Raw genomic sequence first — 17,732 nt, forward strand, 5'->3', positions numbered from 1 at the left:
CGAATCCTTGTGTGGGCAATATTTTTGTTCTGCTCCAGGATTAAAAGTTGTACTGAGGTTGGTTTCTAGGTAGTGGAGTTTGATGGAGAGAATTAAGGGGGGAAGTTATCAGATTATTTTTCCTTCTGTTCCCTTTTTGAAAAATTTCAGTTTTCCCTATTCTTCCTAAATTCCTGACGCCGTTTCACATTTCTCCTTCTTCTGATTTTGTTCTCTCTTCCTTTTCGTTTTCTCTACGTGGAGGTTCTATCGCAATCTTGCCTCCCAATTTCGGCTTTCTAGTTCTGCAGTAAGTATTAATTAGGAGGTTTGTTTTATTTGTTAACTTTCCTCTAAAGTGTTTTATTTATGCCAATTATGGGAGGATTCAAGGGCTCGTACTCACTCCTCAGAGTGTTAGTTGTGTGGGAACTGATGTTTGTCGTCTGAAGGTAAGGATCGGTCGCTTTTTGGGTAAAAACCTTGATTTGAGTTGATTCTAGATCGTATTATAATCGATTAAATTAGTTTTATTTGTTCAACTATAGGTTTTGAAGTGCTTGAGGATTTTTTAAGCATCAATCGAAACTAGGTGTGTACCCGAAAAAGTAAAAAAGAGGCTTTGACAAAAGCTAAAAACCTTTTTGTCGATGTCACACGGCTGTGTGGTAGGTCGTGTGCCATAACATGGGCGTGTGATCGACAAGGCCAGGCCGTGCGCACTAAACACGGCCGTGTGATGGCCAAGTAAGCCGTGTGCGACACACGGGCTAGATTGAATAGGGCCGTATGGGTTACACGGGCGTGTGGACCCACACGGCCAAAGCCAATTTGGGCCATGTGGGCCACACAGGCGTGTGAGCCTATTTTTCTGAAAAGTTCTTTAAGGTTGTACGGGTCACCCAAGTTAATTGTGGACCTACTGTAGGGTCAGTATGCATTACTTAGACCTCTATATGTGTAATCTGTCTCACTGATTTCTGTATTGAACATGTGTGCTGATCTGAATGTATGGACTGTTAACTACATAATATCATATCATTTATTGTATGTTGCATTGCATCAGGGTGGGTTATTGTTATTTAGAGGAAGTATTTGAAAGGCTATCAAGCCTGTTATCTGCTATCTAAACTACAAATTTCTGATTATGTGCCGCATTTTGGTATAACATAGTGTGTAGGGATGAATGGGTTGATTTAATCCTCACATGTTGTGTAGGGCTGGACAGAGATGGTGTGTAGAGGCCGGTGGGTAGGATTCTGATTTACTGTATCTGTATTCTGTATCTGATATGGGCCAAGGCCCTAACATAATTCTAAAATCGTACTCGAATGGGCTAAGGCCCAAATTGATTTTGTAATGGGCTCAAGCCTAGACTGTAAATAGCTGTATTCTGATGTACAACTGTATGTATGATTTCTGTGGGGATTACACACTGAGTTTGCAAAAACTCTCTCTTTCTGTTTAATCAGTACAGGTAATCCCCAAACCTGATAGATCAGTACGATGGATGACTCGGCAGTGCCACACTTAAATTTTAGATTATTTTCCGTAAATTTTTAGATTTTATTACTTATTTGGGGGTTTGATGTAAATTTTAGACTTGGACTGTTTGGTTTTAAATTTGGGACTTTATATTGTTTTTATGGATCTTTAAACTGCAACTCAACAAAACACGGGTTTTCTATAAAAACTAAGGTTTTCGTAAATAAAAATAGTTTTTCTTAAATTAGATGGTTACAAAAGCTTCCACTTAAAAGACAAGTTTTGAGGCAAATCACCTAATGCACGTTCTTTTAAATTAAACAAAAGTTACTTAACTGGAACGATTTTTAACTTGATAAGTTCGATTTCAAAATCCATTCCATATGACTTTGCTAGATTCGGCTATAACGTCTAGGCCGAGTTTAGTGTGTTACATTTAGTGGTATCAGAGTCAAGTTGCAAAACTTGACAGAATTGGTGAATTTGATACTCCTAATCCTTTAATTTCATGTTTTACATTTAGGTGAGTATTGGAGAGTAAAAAGAGCGAGAAACGGGCCAAAAACAGAGAAAATGGACCCACGTGGGAAATCAACACGGCCTAGACTTCCTCACACGGGTGTGTCACACGGCTGTGTCCCTTTGGCAGGATTGAAGTACGACTTACACGAGTATACTGCACACTTGTGCCTGTTCAAAGCCTTGACTACGGGCTGGAGTAATCGTACACGGGCGTGTCCCTACCGAGCCCAAGTACAACCCTATTAGGAAAAGGCCAATTTTGGGGGCTCTTAGGCATTCTAAAGCTTATTTAAACACCTGAGGAGGCACTTAGAAGAGGGGCGTAGAGTAGGAAGTAAGGAATTACTCGAGGAAAGTCAATTGATCCATCTTAGAAGCCGAATTCATCATCAAGATTGAAGATCTCCCTTCAAGTTCTTTTAGGAGTTTTGGGCTTTCTTATGTTTTGTTATCTTTTTGCTTTTGAGATGTTTTCTTTCATAAGTATGAACTAAACCCCCTAAATACCTAAGGGGAATGAAACCTAAGATGGATCTTATTATTATTATCTGAACTATATGATAAATATTTGACTTGTTCTTAATTATGTGTTCTTAATTCTTGTTTTGATATTCTAGGATATTGATTCAAGTCAAGCTCTTATTTAGAGGAGGAATAGACCCTGTCTAAGAGTAAATTTTTCATAATTAAGCAGATTTGATTGCACGCCTAGAGATAGGATGATAAGATTTTACCGGATTAGGGTGAAACCTAATAAAGGAATCCATAGATCGAGTTAGTACAATTCTAGGGTGTTAATTAGAAAAAGATTTCAATTATTCAACCTAGGGTTAGACGTTATTAGTCTCGAGAGAGATAATAATATAACTTAGGGATTTCTACGGATCATGTCAAATGAATAAATCGTTTGATTCAGAGTCAAATAACAAGTGAAGTCTAGGTGGATTTTACCTTAGGTATTATCTTAATCAATCTAATTTTTTCAAAAGTATTTTCCCAAATTTTCTTTCTGTGCATTCTTAGTTAGTGATTAGTTTACATAACCAAACCTCTTAATTTTTAGGCTAAATAATAAAAAGGAAGTAAATACTAGTACTCGTAATTCCTTTGGGTTCGACAATCCGGTCTTGCTGAACTATACTATTGTTCAATAGGTACACTTGCTGAACTATACTACTGTTCGATAGTTAGTCTCAAGAACGATTCATTTATAAATTTTTAAAACCTGTTACGAATATCACGCATCAAGTTTTTGACGACGTTGCCTGGGAATTAGGATATTAGGAAAACTCGATTTTTATTACTTTAGCCATTTACTTTATTTGCAATATAATTTTTTATTTCCTTTCCTTTTCTAATTTTTCTCTTATATTCTTCTGACAGGTTTTTCTAGTTTATGACCAGAAGAAACCCATCAGGACCACTACTTTTTTACGGTGAAATTGATTGCACAATTCGCAGAAACCGAAGAGAAATAAGGGGAAGCTTACGACACACAGAAGAGTAAGAGGATGATACTTCAACCACAATAGAGGAGATGGCTGAAAACAAAGAAAATCTGCTACCTCCTGCGATTGCTGTTAATCAGAATCCTGCTCCGCGCACTATGTATGATTATGCTAAACCTTTTTAACAGAACCAATCGAGCATAGTTAGACCTCAGAGTGCAAATACTTTTAAACTGAAACCTAACACAATTCAAATGATACAACAATTTGTTCAGTTTGATGGTTTGCAGGACGAAGATCCCAAAGCTCACTTGGCAAACTTTTTGGAACTATGTGATACATTTAAAATTAATCGCGTTTCTGATAACGCTATTCGCCTTCGGTTATTCCCTTTGTCATTGAGAAACAAAGTTAAACAATGGTTGAACTCGTTACCACGAGGGTCAATCACTACTTGGGAACAAATAACCCAAAAAGTTTTTATTAAAATATTTTTCGCCGGCTAAAACGGCTAAATTACATAATGATATCTCTTCTTTTGTGCAGAGGGATTTAGAAACACTCTACGATGCATGGGAGAGATACAAGGACCTTTTACGAATATGCCCTCACCATGGGTTACCACTCTGGCTATAGGTTCAAACCTTTCATAATGGCCTGAATCCTTCGACTCGACAAATGGTTGACGCAGCTACTGGCGGAACAATCAATAATAAGACACCTGAAGATGCCTATGAATTTATAAAGGAGATTTCACTGAATAACTATCAGTGGCAAGTCATGAGGACAAAGCCAACGAAAATAGCCGGCGTTTATAACGTTGATTCAGTCACCATGCTCTCTAATCAGGTAGAACTTTTGAATAAGAAAATTGACAGTTTTCTTAGTTTTTCACAGGTTCACCAGTAATGCAGTGCGAAGTAAGTAGAGGTGGATCAAGCAGTTCAGAATACCCACCTTATGGCCACAACATGGAGAACGAGCAGTTAAATTACATGGGTAACAATCCTCGATTTCAAAACAATTCTTATAGCAATATTTACAATGCAGGTTAGAGGAACCACTCAAATTTTTCATGGGGGAGGCCAAGGAAATCAGAAACCACCACCCCCTCCAAGCTTTCAGCAACCACCGTACCAGCAGGAGAAAAAGTTGAACCTTGAGGAGATGCTAACCAAATTCATCTCGGTGTCAGAAACTCACTTTTAGAATACCGATGCGACACTCAAAAATCAACAAGCATCAATCCAGGGGCTCGAAACTTAGATTGGACAGCTCGCCTAGTTGATTTCCGAACGACCACAAGGTAGCCTGCCAAGCAACACTGAATCTAACCCAAATGAGCAACTCAACGCCATTGCCATTCAAGATGAGGAAAGGTTAGTTGCAAAACCAAGGCTAGAAACAGTGGTAAGCAAAGGTAAGAATGAGGTAGGCCAAAATGACCCAAAGCCGGTCAGTACAGAATATAAACCTCGTGTACCATAACCCAATGTGACAAGGAAAGACCGATCAGATGAATAATTTGGTAAATTCCTTAAACTTTTAAAGAAACTACATATTAGCTTACTGTTTATTGAAGCCCTTTCGCAGATGCCAAATGCAGTCAAGTTTTTAAAGGAGCTTCTAACAAATAAACGAAAGTTGGATGAGGCGTCGCATGTGGAGTTGAATGCAGTTTGCTCAGTCATATTATAGAATAAGCTACCCAACAAATTAAAAGATCCAGGGAGTTTTATGATTCCTTGTTTAATTGGTAGTTTAGATGTCCATAATGCATTGGCTGACTTAGAGGCAAGTATTAATGTTATGCCTTATAAAATGTTTAAACAGCTAAGTCTTGGGAAACCCAAACAAACTAGAATGAACATTCAATTAGCAGATAAAACTATCAGATTTCCTAGGGGTATTATTGAAGATGTACTAGTTAAAATTGATAGATTTATATTCCCAGTTGATTTTGTTGTTCTAGACATAGAAGAGGATAGTAACGTCCCCTTAATTTTAGGAAGGTCCTTTTTAGCAACCTCTAGAACGATTATTGACGTTGGCACATGTGAACTCACATTTCATGTGGGGGACGAAACAATCACCCTTCAAGCTCGTAATTCGAATAACATATCGAAAATTGAAGGTGATTGTCCCAATCATTCTGCTAAAACTAACTATATGGTGCAACCTTCTTTGCAGGAAATAAGTTCGAAGAGCCTACACGAGCCATGTTCAAGCAACAACAAAAGACCTATCTATGAAGAACGCAGGACGAGCCAAGTACTAGATGAATGGCGGATACAGAAATCGAGAACATTCGATAAACCAAAATCGAGCCAGGACGAGTTCCATATATCACCAAATTAACTTAAGGTTGGAGACAAAGTACTGCTAGATACAACAGATCCTCGCATTACCACTTCTGAACCTAATGAAGAAATTCCTCTCACGGTACTCAGTATTTTCCCATATGGTACAGTCGAGGTAATTCACCCCAAATTCAAAATCTTTAAGGTAAACAATACTCATATTAAACTTTATATTGATAAAGTTGAGAGCAGGGATAAGGAGTGTAAGCTCCTCAAACCACCATGATCAAACACCAGAGAGGTAAATCGAGCTTAGAATATAAATAAACGCTTCTCGGGAGGCAACTCGAGCATTAACAGTATTAATTTATTTAAATTTTAGCTTTTAACATCTAACATATTAACCGAATCATGGAACGTAGGCTTTCTAAAGACCACACAACCAGGCACACAGGCGTGCATTAGACCGTGTGAAAACAGGGCAACATTTTTCCCCAACACAGGAAGCGATAAGTCACCACGGCCGTGCGACATGGCCGTGGGCAAACATGCCAAAACAACACGGGCGTTCGACACTTTCGTACCTTGAAACCGTGGGCGAACTTGTCAAATTAGCACGGGCATGCAACACGTCTGTGCCCTGCCCCCATGGTCGGCGCTGTCACAATAACACGGACGTGCCCTACGGCCGTGTGCCCTAATTTCTTTATAAGCACCTAATTTTTATTTTAGCTTTATCTTTATATTTTGAAATTACTTTTTATTTCCTGTTAATACTATTTTATCTTGAGTTTTTACAATTTTTATTTTCGGCTATTTCATTATGAGTAAATATGCTTCATTATATTTCCTAAAGAATTCCTGATTTTATCACAGTCATAAAGAGCTCTAAGGCTCATCATCAAACAAGAACTAAAAACTCCAACGACGCAGGACTTATGGACTAATGAACCTTTACCACCACCGGAGTATACTCTTCCAATCTCATCATTGCCTTGGCCGATTATTCTCCATAACTCCAATTCAAGGAATCCATTCATCATTCAGGAAGTTTCACTTCTCTCCCTATCTTATGATTATAAATCTATCTTTGACAATATATCTTTCTTTGTACATTGAGGGCAGTGTACATTTTAAGTGTGGGGGGTCTTTTATATATATCATTAGAAATCCCTGAATTTTGTCTTATTCTCATGTGATTTACTCATATCACTATTAGAATGAATTTTAATTACTTTATTATTTTTATTGATATGTCTTGAATTAAAACATAGGCAATTATGCATTGATTGTTTAAACTTTAAGACATTAGGGAATCAAGCATGATAAGTTGATTTTTGAAGAATTAAAAACTTTTAGGTTGTTTTCTTAAGTTTAGGTATTATCTTGAGTTGAAATTTACAAGTTTGAACATCAAAAAGCCATAATTTCTGTGATATCTCGAGCCTTTAGAGCATACTTTATTCCTTTCATGCTGACTTTCATTATGAGTGTGTCAATTTTGATTTGAAATTGTAGAACTTGCTTGATTATGCATGACAAGACCACACCATTTGATTTGATATGTCAAGATGATAAATGCACTTAGGTTTAACCCACTCTCTCCACAAAAGCCTACCTCCATAATTAACCCTTAGTGAACCCCTTTTGAGCCTAACAAGCCATTAATTTATTTACCCTCAATATTAACTCATAACCCATTATTGTTGAAATCCCCTAATTTGATCCCTATTTTTTTCGAGATTTGATTCAAATAGATTGCTTAGTTATGTTTTGTGCTTCTAAATATTTGACTTGTTCTTTAAAAAAAACAATACTTACATACATATTAGTAGTAATTCGTCATTTTTGAGCTCGAGTGTTAATTTCATATTCTGAGAAGAACCTCACTTGTATTCAATTGATGACTAATCATTTTTCTAGCTAGGTAATTTTTCAATTCAATCTCGATTCTAACATCTTCTTTCAGCTTGTGATCACACCCCCTAACTAAAGCCACGTTACAAGCCTCTAAAAAGACCTTTTTGATTGATGTATCAGCTCAATATATAGTAATAGAGATTTGATTTTCAAGCAAGCCTATGGTAATAACTTTTCATATTGACTAATGAGTGCTTTTATTGATGCCCTTAAACACCTTGAGTGATTTGAGTGAATCTTTAGTGATAATGTTAAACTCTGTGATATTTTAATCAAAGGTAATCACTTAGATGAGGGAAGACACCTATGTTTTCATGATAAAATGCTCAACTTGGAATGTTTGAAACTTTGATGTACTTTTAGTTGAATTTTCAATGTATGAGTACTTATGGATTATTTTGAGATATTATTGATAGGGATTATAAATTGAGAAGAATTTATTTTGATTATGAGTTGAGGATTTTTACTTGAGGACAAGCAAATGCTTAAGTGTGGAAGTATTTGATAAATCGCAATTTATACATATTTTTATCCCATACTTAGCACATTTATGGATGTTTTCTCCTTAGAATTGGTGAATTCGATGCTCCTAATCCTTTAATTTCATGTTTTATACTTAGGTGTGCATAGGAGAGTAAAAAGAGTGAAAAACGGGCAGAAAACAGAGAAAATAGACCCACGTGAAAAATCAACACGGCCTGGATTTCCTCACACAGCATGTCACACGGCCTTGTCCCTTTGGCAGGATTGAAGCACGACTTACACGGGTATACTACACACCTGTGCCTGTTCAACAGCCTTGACCACGGGCTGGAGTAATCGCACACAGGCGTGTCCCTACCGAGTCCAAGTATAACCCTATTAAAAAAAGGCCAATTTTGGGGGCTCTTAGGCATTCTAAAGCCTATTTAAACACCTGATGAGGCACTTAGAAGAGGGGCACAGAGTAGGAAGTAAGGAATTACTCGAGGAAATTCGATTGCTCCATCTCAGAAGCCGGATTCATCATCAAGATTGAAGATCTCCCTTCAAGTTCCTTTAGGAGTTTTGGGTTTTCTTATGTTTTGTTATCTTTATGCTTTTGAGATGTTTTCTTTCTTAAGTATGAACTAAACCCCCTAAATACCTAAGGGGAATGAAACCTAAGATGGATCTTATTATTATTATCTGAACTATATGATAAATATTTGACTTATTCTTAATTATGTGTTCTTAATTCTTGTTTTGATATTCCAGGATATTGATTCAAGTCAAGCTCTTATTCAGAGGAGGAATAGACCCTGTCTAAGAGTAAATTTGTCATAATTAAGCAGATTTGATTGCACGCCTAGAGATAGGATGATAAGATTTTACCGGATTAGGGTGAAACCTAATAAAGGAATCCATAGATCGAGTTAGTACAATTCTAGGGTGTTAATTAGAAAAAGATTTCAATTATTCAACCTAGGGTTAGACGTTATTAGTCTCGAGAGAGATAATAATATAACTTAGGGATTTCTACGGATCATGTCAAATGAATAAATCGTTTGATTCAGAGTCAAATAACAAGTGAAGTCTAGGTGGATTTTACCTTAGGTATTGTCTTAATCAATCTAATTTTTCCAAAAGTATTTTCCCAAATTTTCTTTCTGTGCATTCTTAGTTAGTAATTAGTTTAGATAACCAAACCTCTTAATTTTTAGGCTAAATAATAATAAGGAAGTAAATACTAGTACTTGTAGTTCTTTTGGGTTCAACAATCCGGTCTTGCTGAACTATACTACTGTTCGATAGGTACACTTGCCTTAATCGTGATAATAAGCTAGTCTCAAGAACGATTCATTTATAAATTTTGAAAATCTGTTACGAATATCACGCATGCATCGAATTCACCAATTCTAAGGAGAAACTATTTATAAATGTGTGAAGCATGGGATAAAAATATATATAAATTGCGGTTTATCTAGTGGTATCAGAGTCAAGTTGCAAAACTCGATTGTGAATTTTGGGTTTTAAAAAGTTTGGTTTCAAAGAACTGATTTACGGTTTAAAATAATTCAACAGAGTATGTGGTACACCGAGTCTCCGACGCTGATCCTGTAAGTTTTTCTGAAACTGATATATGCTATGATATTTTGAAACTATTATAGGTAGTATACTATACTAAAAGCACTTTAGTTAGTGTATACTGAGACTATAGCAAAACTGATAGGGACTACGAGTTACGAAAATCACTCTAAATTACTGAAACTGTTTACATAAAACACCTGTTAATAATTATTGAATTGTAACTGATTTATAGAACTTTTAATGTAGATAAGCTACAAATCTTACGATGAGCACACGAGGTATCCGTGGACGGGGTACTAGAGGTCGAGGTAGAGGCTGTAGAGCGACTCGAGCTAAGCCCTCGTCGTTAGGCAGCATGTCGAATATGGATACGAATAAGACATCAGTTTCATCTGCTTTAGAGGCTGGGTCTCAAGACCATATGGCTCAGGATATTAGAGAGGGTCGTTGGGCCCTATACTGGATCTGGAGGCCTTAGGACGGTTACATAACGACTCCGGTCCAATGAGGCTGAGCTATTTAAGGCTGTCACTAGAGTCGCCCCTAACGAGGATGAGTACTTGATGGAGGCCACTGAAATAATCATGGAAAATCTGGACTTTACCCCTGAACAGAAATTGAAAGGGGATGTTTCCTTGCTTCGCGATGAAACATAGCAATGGTGGCTGACCGTTAAGGAGGGCATTCAGCCCGAATGACTGACATGGGATTTCTATAAGTTTACTTTCCAAGGTAAATATGTAAGGGTAAGTTACATTGACGCTTGGAGACATGAGTTTCTGAATCTCACGCAAGGGGATCGTTCTGTGGCTGAGTATGAGCCGAGTTTCTGAGATTGAGCCACTATGCGCGAGGCATGGTGGAGACTGAATATGAGCGTTGTGTCCGCTTTGAGGATGGACTCAGAGATAGTTTGAGGGTTCTGATAGCTTTACAGAGGGAGCGTAACTTTTCAGCACTAGTAAAGAAGACGAAGAACGCTAAAATTAGGATAAGGAGAGAGGCAAGAATCAGAGGGATTCGAAACCCTTGAGTTATGTGATAAGGCCTAAGAAAAAAGCCAAACCTGATAGGCCAATTAAAGTTTTGGCCCTTGTTACACCTACTGGGATCTTGCCTTGTGGGCATTATGATAGATGCGATCCGAGCGAATGTTGGAGGACGACTGTGGCATGTTTGAGATATGGGTCTACTGAGCATCGCGTACGAGACTGTCCACTGAGGGCCGATCAGATGCAAGTTCCAGGTTCTGGTACTGCACAGCCACCAAAGGTAATTCAGCAGCCACTTAGAGGCTGTGGTCAGGCTAGGGGTGGTAACGGCATGGGCCGTGGGCAGAGAGCACCAGGTAGAGGTGTTAGCGAGGCAGCCTGCTCTTATTTTTGCTACTCGTTGCCGAGAGGACCGAGATGTTCCAGAAGTCATTACGGGTACGTTTTTAATTTATGATGTACCTTATCTGACATTAATAGACATAGGTTCTATACACTCCTATGTTGCTAGCACTGTGTCTAAAAATTTAGGGATTCCGGTTGAGAATACTTTTAGTAAGATGACTGTTGTGAGTCATTTGAGGCAATCTATCTAAGTTTGCAAATTGTATAGAGACGTTCCATTAGAGATCCAAGGGACAGTATTTTTTGCTGATCTGATGGAGTTTCCATTCGAGGAGTTCGATTTAATTCTAAGGATGGACTGGTTGGTCAAGCACCGAATAATTCTAGACTGTGCGACTAAAAAGGTCGTTTTGAGAACTGAGGAGGACGATGAGGTAGTTGTGATTTGAGAACGTCGGGATTTTCTGACTAATGTGATTTCTACGTTAGAGGCAGAAAAGTTGGTCTGAAGAGGATGTGAGGCATAGTTAGACTACATAAGTGTTTCAGATTCTAGTGAGTCTTCGGTTAAGGACACCAGAACTGTCAGAAATTTTTTGGATGTTTTTCTTGAAGAACTATTGGGTTTACCTCTGAGCCGAAAAATGGAATTTAGGATCAAACTTATTCCATGTACAGCTCCGGTGTCTATTGCCACTTACCGATAGCACTAAAAGAGCTTATGGAGCTTAAGGATCAGATTCAAGAATTGTTGAACCGTGGGTTCATTCGTCTCAGTTTGTCTCTGTAGGAGCACCTGTGTTGTTTTTGAAAAAAAAAGATGGGAAAATAAGGATGTGTATCGACTACCGATAGCTGAACAAGCTGACAATTAAGAATAAGTACCCACTTCTGAGGATTGATGATTTATTCAACCATTTTAGAGGGGCTTCACTGTTTTCCAAGATTGATCTACATTCAGGTTATCATCAATTAAGGGTTAACAAGGCTGATTTGTATAAGACAACATTTAGGACTAGTTATGGTCACTACGAGTTCCTAGTGATGCCCTTTGGATTAACCAATGCACCAGCGACATTTATAGACTTGATGAACCGAGTGTTTCAGCCCTATTTGGATCAGTTTGTAGTAGTATTCATCGATAATATTTTGGTATATTCTAAGTCTGAAGACGAACATGAAGAGTATTTAAGGATGGTACTGCAGATTCTTCGTGAGAAACAGTTGTATGCGAAGTTCAGCAAGTGTGAGTTTTGGCTCCGGGAAGTAACATTTATGGGACATATGGTTTCTGCTGAGGGGATACGAGTTGATCCTCGTAAGATTGAGGTGGTATTGGATTGGAAAAGGCCGAAGAATATGTCTAAAATCTGTAGTTTTCTAGGATTGGCGGGTTACTAACGACGTTTTGTAAAAGAATTCTCTTTGATCGCAGCTTTGTTAACTAATCTTTTGCGTAAGGGAGTTCTTTTTGGTCTGGCCTGATATACAGCAAGAAAGCTTCGTGAAGCTTAAGACTATTCTAACTCAAGCTTCTGTTCTGATACAGCCTGAGCCTAGTAAAAACTTCATAGTTTTCAGTGATACATCACATATTGATTTTGGTTGTATGTTGATGCAAGATGGTAAGGTGGTTGCATATGCATCTCGTCAGCTTAAGACTCGTAAGGCAAATTACCCAACGCATGATTTGGAGTTGGCTGTTGTGGTTTTTGCATTGAAAATCTGGAGGCATTATCTGTACGGTAAGAAGTGTATCATCTACACTGATCACAAAACCCTCAAGTACCTCCTCACTCAAAAGGAACTAAATCTTAGGTAGCGTAAATAGATCGAACTATTTAAGAATTACGACTGCACCATCGAGTACCATCTTGGCAAGGCCAATGTGGTGGCTGATACTTTGAGTCGTAGGGCTATCACTGATCTGAGGGCGATGTTTGCTCACCTTAGTCTATTTGATGATGGTAGCCTATTAGTCGAGCTTCAGGTTAACCAACATGGATTGAGTAGATTAAGGGTAAACAGTTGGAGGATAAATCTTTGCGTCTTCGGTTCCGACAGATTGAGAGTGGTAGCACTACGGACTTTAGGTTGAACTCTGAGGGGGTATTGTGTTTCCGAAGCAGGATATGTGTATCGAATGATTCCGACTTGAGACAGTCTATACTGATAGAGGCACATAGTAGCCTATATGCTATGCATCCTGGTGGGAACAAGATATATCGAGATCTTCGAGAGTTGTATTGGTGGCCAGGATTGAAACGAAAAGTTACCGATTTTGTAGCTAAATGCTTGACATGCCAGCAGGTTAAGGCTGAGCACCAGTCACCTTCGAGTTTGTTGTAGCCGATTAAGATTCCCCTTTGGAAGTGAGAACGCGTGATGATGGGCTTCGTTAGTGGGTTACCGTTAACACCCACTAAGAAGGATTCAGTTTAGGTCATCGTGGATCAATTGACTAAGTCAGTGCACTTTGTACCTATTCGTACTGATTATTCTATACAGAAGCTGGCGAAGCTTTATATTTCGGAGATAGTGAGACTACATGGGGTACCGATTTCTATTATCTCTGATAGGGATCCTCGCTTCACGTCTCGATTTTAGGGAAAATTGCATAAGACTTTGGGTTCGAGGTTGGACTTTAGTACTACGTTCCATCCTCAAACCGATGGCTAATCTGAAAGGGTGATTCAGATATTGAAGGATATGTTGAGAAGCTGCGTGATTGATTTTCGAGGCAGTTGGGAAGACTATCTATCGTCAGCTAAGTTCGTCTATAATAACAGCTTCTAGTCTAGCATCTAGATGGCACCTTACAAGGTACTGTATGGTCGTAAGTGTCACACTCATTTATGTTGGACTGAGTTGGGTAGGCAACGTGTTTTGGGTTTGGAGTTGGTTTCCGAGACTGAAGATAAGGTTCGACTAATTAGGGATCGACTGAAAGCAGCTTCTGACAGACAAAAGTCTTATGCTGATCTGAAGAGACGTGAGATCGAGTATTCTGTGGAGGACTTCGTCTTTCTGAAGGTCTTACCAAGGAAGAAAGTTTTGAGGTTCGGTCGCAAGGGCAAGTTGAACTCTAGGTTTATTGGGTCGTAACGGATTCTGAAACGAGTGGGACCTATTGCTTATCAGTTGGAGCTACCTCCAGAGTTAGACGGTATTCACGATGTGTTTCACGTCTCGATGGTGAGGTGCTACCACTCTAATCCCATCATATTGTCCCTGTCGAGGAGATTGAGGTGCGGCTAGATCTGACCTTCGAGGAGGAGCTGGTTTGGATTTTGGATCACGACATTAAGGTTTTGAGAAGGAATCTATTCCTCTTATGAAAGTGCTATGGCAAAATCATAACACTGAGGAGGCTACGTGGGAGCCTAAGGATGCGATGCATGAGCAGTATCCTCATCTATCCTGATCAAGTAAAGTTCGAGGCCAAAAATTTCTTTTAAGGGGTAGAGTTGTAACGCCCTAATATTTTTCTTTTTGTTTCATTGGAGATGTGACACAAATGTGTATCTCCTTCAGTGGTTAAGTATTCTAGGTGTGTCTGAGAGGTCCCAAGTTCAAGCCTTATCTTGGGAAAATTTTTTGTATTTTTCTAAATAAAGCATTAACCTTACTCAGTAGGCTTAAGTTTAATTATTGGTAAATAATTAACAGAATGGGCCTGCTAGTCTAGTGGTTAAGGGGAGTGCTAGTAAGCTGAGGGTTAGGAGTTCGAATCCCTGCGTGGGCAATATTTTTGTTCGGCTCCAGGATTAAGAGTTGTGTTGAGGTTGGTTTCTAGGTAGTGGAGTTTGATAGAGAGAATTAAGGGGGGAAGTTATCAGATTATTTTTCCTTCTGTTTCCTTTTTGAAAAATTTTGGTTTTCCCTATTCTTCTCAGATTCCTGGTGCCATTTCACCTTTCTCCTTCATCTGATTCTGTTCTCTCTTCCCTTTTGTTTTCTCTACGTGGAGGTTTTGTCAAAATCTTGCTCCCAATGCCGGCTTTCTAGTTCTGCAAAAAGTATTAATTAAGAGGTTTATTTTGTTTGTTAACTTTCCTCTGAAGTGTTTTGTTTATGCTAATTAGGGGAGGATTCAAGGGCTCGTACTCACCCCTCAGAGCGTTAGTTGTGTGGGAACTACTGTTCGTCGTATGAATGTAAGGATCGGTTGCTTTTTGGGTAAAAACCCCGATTCGAGTTGATTCTAGATTGCATTATAATCGATTAAATTAGTGATATTTGTTCAACTATAAGTTTTGGAGTGCTTGGGGATTGTTTAAGCATTAACCGAAACCAGGTGTGTACCTAGAAATACAAAAAACGAGGTTTCAAAGAAAGCCAAAAACCTTTCTGTCGAAGCTACATGGCCGTGTGATAAGCCGTGTGGTAAGCCGTGTGCCATAACATGGGCGTGTGATCGACAAGGCTAGGCCGTGCACATTAGACATGGCCGTGTGATGGCCAGGTAGACAGTATGCGATACACGAGATTGACTGAACTGGGCTATGTGGGCCATACGGGCGTGTGGGATTCTAGGCCAGGCCATCTGATCCATATGACCAAAGCTAATTTGGGCCTTGTGGGCCACATAGGTGTGTGGGCCCACACGGGTAGGCCACGTGGACGTGTGAGCCCATTTTTCTAAAAAGTTCTTTAAGGTTGCACGGGTCGCCCAAGTCGACTGTGGATCTACTGTAGGGTCGGTACACATTACTTAGACCTTTCTATATGTAATATATCTGGCTGATTTCTGTTTTGAGCATGTATGCTGATCTGAATGTATGGACTGTTAACTACATAATAGCATGTTATTTATTGTATGTTACATTGTATCAGGGTGGTTATTGTTATTTAGAGGAAGTATCTAAAAGGCTATCAAGCTTGTTATCTTGCAGCTCGGCTGAAAATTTCTGATTATGTGTTGTATTTCGGTACAGCATGGTGTGTAGGGGTGGGTGGGTTGATTTAATCCCCGCATGGTGTATAGGGCTGGACAGAGATGGTGTGTAGAGGCTAGTAGGTAGGATTCTGATTTGCTATATCTGTATTCTGTATCTGATATTGGCCAAGGCACTAACATAATTCTAAAATCGTACCCGAATAGACTAAGGCCCAAATTGATTCTGTAATGGGCTCTGGCCCGGACTGTAAATGCTTGTTTTCTGATGTACAACTATATGCTTGATATCTGTGGGGATTACACATTGATTTTGCAAAAACTCACCTTTTTTGTTTAATCTGTACAGGTAATCCCCAGACCTGACAGATCGGTACGACGGAGGACTCGGCGGTGGCCACGCATAAATTTTAGACTGTTTTTCATAAATTTTTAGATTTTATTACTTATTTGGGGGTTGATGTAAATTTTGGACTTGGACTGTTTGGTTTTAAATTTGGGACTTTATACTATTTTTATGGATCTTTAAACTGCAACTCAACAAAACACGGGTTTTCTCTAAAAACTAAGGTTTTCGTAAATAAAAATGGCTTTTCCTAAATTAGATGGTTACAAAAGCTTTCGCTTAAAAGACAAGTTTTGAGGCAAATCACCTAGAGCACGTTCTTTCAAATTAAACAAAAGCTACATAACTGGAACTATTTTTAACTTGACAAGTTCGACTTCAAAATCCATTCTATGTGACTTTGCTAGATTCAGCCATAATGTCTAGGCTGGGTTTGGGGTGTTACTTTTAGTGGTATTAGAGTCAAGTTGCAAAACTCAACTGTGAATTTTAGGTTTTAAAAAGTTTGGTTTCAAAGAAATAATTTAAAAATGGTTTAAAATAATTTGACTGAGTATGTGGTACATCGAGTCTCCGACACCGATCTTATAAGTTGTTCTAAAACTGATATATGCTATGATATTTTGAAACTACTATAGGTAGCATACTGTACTGAAAGCACTTTAGTTAGTGTATACTCGCATCAGAAAAAACCGATAGGGATCATGAGTTGCGAAAATCACTCAATTATCAAATGCTTTACATAAAACATCTGCTAATAATGATTGAATTGTAAATTATTCATAAAACTGTTAATATAGATAAACTACGAATCCTACGATAAGAGCATGAGGTATTCGTGGATCGGGTACTAGAGGCCGAGGTAGAGGCCGTAGTGCGGCTCGAGCTGAGCTCTCGTCGTTAGGTAACATGCCTGGATTTTTCTTGATCTACACACGATCGTGTCCCATGGGCACACGGGTGTGTGTGTTTAGGAATTGGAGATTTAGTGTTTTAGCGTCACACTGCCTGGTCACATAGCTGTGTGACTAATTTGGGATTTAGGGATCCCAGACAGGCGTGTGTTTTGGACGCACGGTCGTGTCTGGTGGGCACACTAGCATGTGAGACCCTCACACAGTCGTGTCTGTCATGTTTTCTATTTTAGCACAGCTGGATAGTAAGTTACATGGCTTGTTCACATGACCGTGTCCCTGTTTCACACGAGCATGTGTCTTACCACACAGCCGTGTGCCTCCCTCCACATGGGCATTTTGACCCCCACATGGCCTAGCTTTTCTCACACGGCCATGTGATTCTAAGTCACTTATTGGGTTCTGTATATGTTTTTAATCTAAGAACGTGCATGTGTGTTTCGGCCATGGCTGAACTTTAGCGAGGATGGTTAACCTTTCTGATCTGGGTTTCGGCTTATGTGTTATTTGCCACTGAGGTGTGAGATGTTTGACT

General features: G+C 38.9%; 1 non-coding gene across 1 annotated transcript; it reads right to left on the bottom strand.

Moving 5' to 3' along the window:
• Nucleotides 1–3,948: 3,948 nt before the first annotated feature.
• Nucleotides 3,949–4,054, bottom strand: LOC128291105 (small nucleolar RNA R71). Its single transcript, XR_008280881.1, has one exon. It is a non-coding gene; the product is annotated as a small nucleolar RNA R71 (small nucleolar RNA).
• Between the last annotated feature and the right edge of the window lie 13,678 nt (nucleotides 4,055–17,732).

Source organism: Gossypium arboreum, chromosome 3, assembly GCF_025698485.1.
Source record: "Gossypium arboreum isolate Shixiya-1 chromosome 3, ASM2569848v2, whole genome shotgun sequence".
Classification (NCBI taxonomy): Eukaryota; Viridiplantae; Streptophyta; class Magnoliopsida; order Malvales; family Malvaceae; genus Gossypium; species Gossypium arboreum.